Below are 9,487 nucleotides of genomic sequence, written 5' to 3' on the forward strand. Positions count from 1 at the left end.
CCAATCTGCGGGCCATCTTGGAAATTAGGGACAGGTATGAGGTCTTGCTCGACGAGGCCTACCGGCAGAACACGGTCCTGCAAGGTAGGGTCGAGGAGGCGAGGCGGTCTCAGTCGAGACCTGAGGTGCGTGAGGTTGTGGTGGAGAGGACGGTCGCGCCATCTCCGCCAAAAAAGAAGAAGAAGGTCGAGGTCAAGGCTAAGGCCAAGACTGCGGCCGTCAAGGAGAGTGTAAAGGGAAAGGGAAAGGAGCAACCGTTTGTTGAGGTCATGAGTAGGAAGAGTAAGAGGAAGAAGAAGAAGAAGAAGAATGAGGCGAAGCCCAAGGAGCAGCCGAGCGTGGCCATCACCACCTCCAAGAAGGCAGCTAAGGCCATCGAGAGGGAGAAGGCGAGGGCTCCGGCCCACGCCTTCGTCGTCTCGGTGGGGGCTGCTGGGGCCAGTGAGGCCAAGAAACAGCTCTTGGCCGATCTGGTGAAGGGAGTGGCGGTGCCCAAGCTTGGCGGCTCTGCGAAGCTCCCGAGAGGAGATCTGGTAGTGAGGCCGGCCGACGAGGCCCCGTATGCGGCCCTGAAGGCCATGGAAAAAGATGGTAAGGGAGTGAGGGAAGAGAGTGCGAGGTGGCCGACCGTGCTGGTGTACGACGTAGATAGGGAAATGCGCGTGCAGATGTGAAACTGAGGACGAGACGGTGGACCACGTGCTCTTCAGATGCCCTGTGCTCTCTGCTGAGAGAGCAAGGCTCATCAGGCATGTAGGCGAGGACGCATGGCCGTGTGAGACCAAGGTGTTACTAGACACTAGGTCAAACTACTGTGCACTGCGTCGCTTTGCTAGGGAGGCCATCGAGGCCAAAAGATCTTTGGATAGAGTAGGTATTCTCCAGGCTAGGTAGGCTCCGTCACAGGCGACGGAGGGGTTGGTGGGGACCCGTGGTTAGCGTGCAAGCGCTGGCCCGAATCTCCACCGCAAGGCCCACCACTATCCGACTGGGGATCCACTGACATCAACTAAAAACCTAGTCAGTACCATGGAAGAGGGGAGCCCCACCGCGCACAGATTCGGCTAGCCGGAGCTGTGCGTGGTGCCCCTCAAGGTTGAGGAGCCTACCTCGGCTGAAACGTGGTGGCTGTGGGACAGGCGCAGATAGCAGTACATAAACCACAACACCTAGTGGGAGGTCCGGTACCCAAGGTGGCACTTAACTGAGTCATCCCGGCCTTCAGAAAAGGTACGGGCCCCCCGGGGCCCGGTGCTGGTGGTCCACAGACGAGCCTAGGCCGTAGGCGGTTAGCCGTCGACGTCCTAGCTCCACCTCCGCCCGTTAGTAGCGCCCAGCGCTAAGGCACGGACGGACGGCGGTAGGCGAGAGCCACAAAACCCGGAGACTCCTGTCCCTTACGGCAGGCCGCGTTGTCCTATAACTGGCGCATATAGGACAACGTCCACAGCCGCTCTACAAGTTATATCAGGGCAATTACCACTGGTCTTAGAAGTGAAACGCTTTGTCTTTCAAAGAAAATTGAAGACAAATGATATATCATACCAAGAATATGAACGGAATCTACAGGATCTGTTAGAGGTCTGGCAAGAAAGATGGAATAATCAGGACAAAGGTGAGTGGACCTTTCAACTCATTCCGGACGTAAGAATCCGGTATGAATTACCACTTACAATGGACCACTACACGAGCCAAATGCTTACTGGACACGGAGACTTCCGAGGAAAGCTCCACTCGTTCAACTTAGTACCGGCTCTGGGATGTGCTTGTGGAAATGGCAGCGAAACAGTCAAGCGCGTTCTTCTCGCCTGCCCAAGAACCAAAATCCAGAGAGAACTCCTAAAAAGTAAACTCCAACAAGAACAAAGTCCGTGGCCACCATATGAAGGGGCCATTCTGAAAAACAAGACGACTTACGAGGCTTTCCGAACTTTTGCTCGGGAAAGTCTCAAGCAAAGAACGGATCGATGATCAAAAAGATCGCCCTGCGGTCTGGGCGGTATTAGAATAAGCCCGCAGTCTCACCCGCTTGTCGTAAGAGGCGACTGAAGGGAAGGCCAGTCGGGGCCGGCGTCTGGGACGCGGACACACCGAAACCTCCGGGGACTAGGGTGTTGGGGGTCTTGACTGCAACCTCGAGAAGAGCGGGTCGATCACTTCGGTGATGCCTCTGGGAGGCGTGGCTAAGGCTACCGAGCCTCTAACTCGGGGGTCGCGGCCAGCGCACCGGCGGCGAACGCTGCTGGTAAAGGCCCACCATGAGCCTATGGCACACGACCTGAATCTTGGAAGGATCACAACCGAGGCCCCGGACGACGAAGCTCGGTCCGACCATCCCACCATTGATGGGCCTTCCTAAAGGGGGCGAGAACGGTTCTTCGGGATGTGGGGAGGCCCCGCGGTTCTGAGCAATTGGCGCCGTGCCCCCACACGGCGGTCGCGCACTGGCCTTGGTCAGGGTGTGGACGACGGCGGATTGGTTTCGGAGTGGCTGTTAGAGCAGGAGCTAACCTTGTGGTTAAAAGACCAAGCTAGGTCTAGGGGAAAGATGCCGAGTGAGAACCCTCCTCAGCTCCAACCCAGCCTACCGGTGGGGCTATATGCACCGGAGGTTGCCCGTGACCAAAAACGGGAAGCAATGAGGATAGCCTCGCGATCCCACCTGGATGGCGAAGGACACGTGAACGCCCTAGCCAACGGTACGGGCGCTATCTCTCCCGACTTCGGTGGGAACGGGTGTGCGCCCGGTGCTCGTGGTCCACAGACGACGCGCGGCCGGCATGCCGTCCGTGAACCTCTGCGTCTCTCGACTAGCGCACAGCGCTAATGTGAGGTCCGCAGTTGTAGCCGAAAGGCACCAAAACCCAGGAATCTACGTGTCCCTTACGGCAACTTATAGAATGAACGATGAAACTTTGGGTAAACAAATTACGGAAGTTGATGCTAATGATTTCATGTGGTACTCGCTTACACTCAGAAAAACGATCGCTTGTTATGGTATCAGAGATACGGTAAAATGCATTATGTATATCTTAACTGGAAAACATGCTAAAACACAGGACGTTGGGGATTTACTTTCAAAATGGATCACTAGATAACCAAAGTATGTAAGTATTTTTATTTTTATAGATGATTTTTGGTGGTACTGTGCTTGATAAACAATTTACGCTAACAACTGATGAATCATATCCATATAATATTCAAAGACATGGGTGGAAGACAAGAACAGGCAACTCTGTATTTGATCCTCACGAAGCAACATTGAGAGATATCGACTATATATATGAAAAATTTAATTTTCCTGAAAACCCATTGTCAAATGCGGAACCCCCCAAACGTCGAAGAGAACATATTGACAATATGCAGTTGCTTTCACCACCCCGAAGGGTCAGAAGATGCGGTATCAAACAACTAACCGATTCTAGCTGCTCTACCCAAGAGATACCGTACGAGGATACCGTATGTATACATTTATCTATGATAAGAAAAAAATTGTTGTTGTTTATTGAAAATTGTTGCTTACATACATTATTTTTTAAGAAAACGGCTTGCTCGCAGTATGTAGACAACAGAAGACAGATTGATTCGAGATGCCAAGAGCATATTTATGCAAGTCGACCAATCCTGAGTAGAAGGTGTAAAGCAGTATGTCCCCCTGTAGACAATAGTACAACGACGGATTTACGGGGGGGCGTAAAATCTCGGAACGTATTCACATGGACCGTATAAACACGGAACAAAAACGTATAGTCCCGGACCGTAGAAATGCGGAATATAATATTTTTCATACCGTATTATGCCGGACCGTATAATCGCGGAATTTAAAAATATGCGGACTGTATTGTCACGGACTGTATAAATCTGGAAAGTATACTCCCGGACCGTATTCTCGCGGAAAAAAAAATACGTACACCGTATATTCGCGGACCGTAGAAATGCGGAATAAAATATTCTTCAAACCATATTAGGCCGGACCGTATAATCGCGGAATCCTAATTTTAAAACATTCTTAAGGGGTTTTAAATAGGCAATTTAAATGTTAGTTTATTATTAGATACCTACCAACATTTGATCTCTGTCAGCTACTAACTACTAAAGATACTAATTTAAAACTATTCAAACAATAATAAATAGAATAATAGTCATGTTTAATAAAAAAAAAATAGGTTTACAGTTTATATCGTGACGACGGCAACGTAACATATTAATTATGCCGTATACCTAATGTTTAAATTCCAAAAAACTAAAAAATCCATTTGATATGAAAGTTAATAATTGTTACATTAAATACAGGAACTTATTGCTTAAAGGTCTGGTCTCTAATCAAAGATGTTGCTAATCCTTTTTCTTGTGACTATAAACATATTAATGGTATTATGAATTTAACTTATTCTTTAGCAATGTTGGAAATAATATTTCATATTTTTATCTTATGCTTACAGAAATGTACAGGGGTTTATTATGCATGATAAATGTCATATTAGTGACTCAATCTTCTTAACACATATTACTTTAAATTAAATAGAAAAAAATATTATAAACCTAAAACAAAATTCCTCTTTTTTGATGGTAAATAGAATACATGGAGAACTACATCGATACCTTTAAATATTTTTTTATGATAAGGCATTTGGAATATATTTTCCTACAAAATTTTGAAAAATCCCTTATCATTCCTTCATATAAATCAGGGGCTTCTGAAAATTTTACTGATTATAGACCTACCTCTCTTAGTCTCTCACACTGTCTATTTCAAAAATGTCTCAAAAATAGATTAGTAAATTTCTCAAATGATCATAATTTTTTTTTTCTTATAGTCAGTGTGGGTTCAGGAAAGGTATATCTAACTAATGGTCAGGGATTAAAGTATGAAAAATTTCCAGAGGGGGCTAATGTCTCTATATAGTTTTAAGCGTTCCATATATAATTTTATGAATAATGTCTAATGTATAAAATCTTAATTTTTTAAAGGGGACGCTTTTTAACCACCATCAGTCCTCCTGCGTCTCCCCACTTTACACCTGCTAATGGTGATCTACTACAGACTTCGAAATTCATTCATTCAAGTCTGGATAAAGGAAATAAGGTAATAGGCATGTTCCTTGATTTAAAAAGAGCATTTGATTCGACGGTCAACTATAATATTTTTATAAAGAAATTAAAGTATTATGGTATCCGTAAAATTGCTCTATTACTATTCTCATCTTACCTTTCCAATAAACATTCAACACAGGTAGTTAGAATTAATGAGTGCTTTAGTTTTTCGATTTCTGATAACTGTGGTGTTCCTCAAGGTACCGTCTTAGGACCTATAGTCTAATATAGTCCTATACTATTCCTTATATACATTAATGTATGTATTAATTTGAAAATTAATGGTTAGGTAATTTGTTTTGCAGATGATACATTAGTGTATCCTACTGTGTATCTTACGGTATTAGTGTTACCTTGAACATGATAATATTGACAATCTATGTAGCTTAGCTAATAAATGTATCAACAACATTAAAGCCTGGTTAGATAACAATTTTCTTGAACTTAGTATTAACAAATCTAAATCTATGTTTTTTAGTATAAATAATACTAATGTAGGTACCTTAGAAAGATGTCATAGCTCATAGCTAAAATTGTTTAAGTAAAATAGAATTTATGATTGCCGTTTACTTGAAAATGTTTCCAAAATAAAATATTTAGGCATTATCTTTGATCATAATCTTAATTGAAAAGATCACATATATAACATACAATATTTGTAATTGTATTAGAAAATTATTTTATAAATTTAAAATATTAAAAAAAAAAAGTAAATTTTTGTAATAATCGTATAATTTACATTGCACTAGCTCAATCTATAATTAGCTATAGAATATATGTATTTGGGGATCTGCTTTTAAATCAAACTTTTACCCACTAAACATAACTTTAAATAACTTGTTAATAATAATTTTAAATAGACCTAGACTTTACTCAGTTTATTATCTTTATTCCAAACTGTCAATAGTTGATAGTTTAAATTCCATTTTCATAAAAGAATATTCTACTTAAATGTACTCGGTTGAATTTGATGACGCAAAATTTAATCATAAATATAATACTAGGAATAAGGAAAAATCTAATACTAAATACGTTTTTTGTTCTACTACTTTTGGCAAATATTGACAAATTAATGTTCGTTAATTTTTAAATCATATAATAGTTATAAGAAGCATGTCAACACCTCAGATTTATATAATTACCTAGTCTGACATATTATATTGAAATACTTTTTTTTATTAATTTTGAACATCTATATTATATAAATGAAGTATGGGTACATAATAATATAATCATAGTTAAAAAAACTCAATGTATTTTTTATGAACTTTCTCATTTCAGCATAAGCTTTGTTTTTGAAATGAGAAAATAACCATTATTTCATTGTATTGTATATGTATTCTGTAACTTGAAAAATGATGGAATCAATTATAGTTATTATTATTATTATGATTATCAAATAATTTATAACATTCTATATATGTAAAATTAGTACCTAGTTACTTAAACATTCAATTTAATATAAAATCAAAGTTATTTAGGAAAATACAATGAATGGATTTCACAATTTGATGAGTGTAAACAATTTAAAAAGAAAATCTACTCAAATACATATATATATATATAATATACAATTTAGTTTTAGTAACTATTCTGAAGTAGGAATTGTATATGGTATAACTAATAAAATTGAAATTTTGAATTTAATTTCTATTTGTTGTAGAAATCTTAGAATTTTTTATGGTAATCAAATTTAAACATTTTGTGGATAATGAAAGTGATTAAATCAGATACCTATATTTCTTAAAAATAGCTACAATCATTATTATACTTTTTCCAGATGTCAATAACTAATAAGTAAAATAAATATACTGCCATACTATATTTTCTGTGAAACCAAGTTAAATAAAATATGTATTACTAAGATAACAAACAAATGTAACTTATGACAACATTTAATCTTTTATTTTGTCATCTTATAATTAATAGTAACATAATAATATAATACAATCTAACAATTTATAATTTACTTGAATATATTTAAGAGAAAAAAATTCTTTGAAAGGAAATATTAGGTGATCGGCACAACGGACAAACCGAGTTTGGCACCTGTAAGCGTTCCACACATGATGCACATACCCATGCATGGCCGCATGGCAACATTATATACTCGGCTGCAGTTCCATTTACCGCTACTACCATACACACCATGCATACAGAACTTTCTGCCGGCGGATCAGCAACATTAACCCTTTCTTCTAAAGGTAATTCCCTTGGCCTTCGTGCTGGTGGGTCTCCAACATTAAGTTCAACCTCTAAAGGTAATTCGTCAGGTGGTATTTGTTCAAAATTTTCAATCTGTCCTTCATCGGCCATCTCGTCATTGTTGCGCAGAGCCCAAATCCGTTGTCTTTGCTCGTACCCTTCAGTGACATAAGAACATCTCTGCAAAAATTGCCAACTGGAAATCAATCCTAAATTTAGCTGTTGGGTAGCATTTTTGATTCGCATTGAATTAGCTAGAAATTTGAATCTTAAATGCCTAGTTGGATTTAAATTATTGTTCAGCTGATTGACAATAATGTGGTAGTTTTTATTTAAATTTGTTAAATGATCTGAAATAAATAAAATTAACCATTATAATTTCTATTGTAAACTTCAAAAGAATAATTGTATGAGTTATGAAATAACAATAAAATCATTATACCTATATTAACTTACCTAAAAATATCCATAAACTTGGATGGTTGGTGCCAAATTTGACTTTTAGAGAGTTGTGGAAACTCTCAACGTTGTTGTTGGTTCTCCGAGGTAATCCATAAACCGATATGATGTGTGGTCCAACATTTCTTAACCAGTACCTATGCCATAAAATACATTGTACTGTACATAATTGTAAATAATAGTATTGTTTTGATACATTGCAGTTTAAATTTTTATATTCTGGTTAGTATTTATTCTTAAATATAATATTTTGTGTTTTTTTGTTTCCAGTCCATATAATACCTACCTTTGGTAATACTGAAATAGTTGTTCCAAATGAACTCCATGGTTTCGAGCAAATGCTGTTGAAAAACTATTTTCAATGTTAAGAGCGGGCAATAGAGGAAGGCACATTAATAGTCTTAACGCTTTTAGAGCATTGTCATTATTATTGATATGGTTTAAATAACCCAGTTTTTTCATTTTTCTCCATACAGCCTTTAAAATTGAAACAAATATAGATTAGGTACCTAATGAAAATAATTCTTATAAGCAGTTAATTTAAATAACTTTAAGTGTACACGGGGGGCGATCACATCCTGGCAACCCATGCCAGTCCGTCACTGCCTATATGTTATAAATGTTAATCAAACATTTTAAAGTGGGTAACATAATGTAACTCTTACTTGGTTGTGATGGAACCAGCACCCAACAGATTGGGCTCCAGGAAAAACTGATAATAGTACATCCCTCAAAGCACTTTCATAATCTGTTATAATTATACTTGGTCTTAATGTAGGTAGTAAATTATTTTTTACAAATTGAAAGACACATTCATACGATCTTCTCGTTTTACTCTCCATCAGAACGTAAATGATAGGTATGGACTATAAAAATGTTTTAAAGTATTATTATTTTATAATGACATTCATAATTTTGTCTGTCTTACATAATTTTGAATCATGCAAAACCAATAATTGATATCCCATATTAGCTGGGATTATTTTGAAGGTTGCGTCTGCATGGATTTCATTTACATCGTTCAGTAACACTGTATGAATAAGTTAAGTACAAGCAAATATGATGTTTGTTTTACCATCAGTGTCTTGTACACAACATCTGAAAAAATTTGCCTCACAACAACTAAATCTTTCAAGTTGCCCGTCATCAAACAGTGTGGCAAGTTCCCTTAAATTATTCGGTAATCTGGGCAATGATTTTCTTCTGGCCAAACGCATAATAGACTCTGCAGATGACCAGGGGTATAAAGATGCAGCTACCAAATGCCTATATATTATGCTTATTATTACACAATGTTCAATTTATTATACTATATGTGATATAGTTACCTTCTTGCTTCCTCATCATAAATGGTTTTTAACAATATATTTTCAGTTGATCCTCTTTGTTTTAATACATTTCTAAAACTGTTGATGAGGACGGTATTGTTTGCATCCCCCACATGATTTCTATGTGGCTGAATTATAACAATGCTGTTATCTCTCAATCTTTTCATTGATCCCGTGCATAAATGTGATGAAGCTTTATTACATTTAAAGTATCTAAAAAAAAAAGTCTTGTTATGTTGGAATTGTATTTATCTAATTTTCTTATTTTTTTGTTTACACATTTACAATTACAATTAGAGAATAGTTTTAAACATTTTTATTGAGAGTATGCAGCTTCTAAAACATTCTGTAGCACATAAAAAGCATATTTCAAGGTTGAAGAAATTAATATGTTTTTTTTT

General features: G+C 38.2%; 1 pseudogene; it reads right to left on the reverse strand.

Moving 5' to 3' along the window:
• Positions 1 to 4,297: 4,297 nt before the first annotated feature.
• Positions 4,298 to 9,257, reverse strand: LOC132953756 (uncharacterized; annotated as a pseudogene).
• Positions 9,258 to 9,487: the final 230 nt, after the last annotated feature.

The sequence above is a fragment of the Metopolophium dirhodum genome, chromosome 1 (genome assembly GCF_019925205.1).
Source record: "Metopolophium dirhodum isolate CAU chromosome 1, ASM1992520v1, whole genome shotgun sequence".
NCBI classification, from domain to species: domain Eukaryota; kingdom Metazoa; phylum Arthropoda; class Insecta; order Hemiptera; family Aphididae; genus Metopolophium; species Metopolophium dirhodum.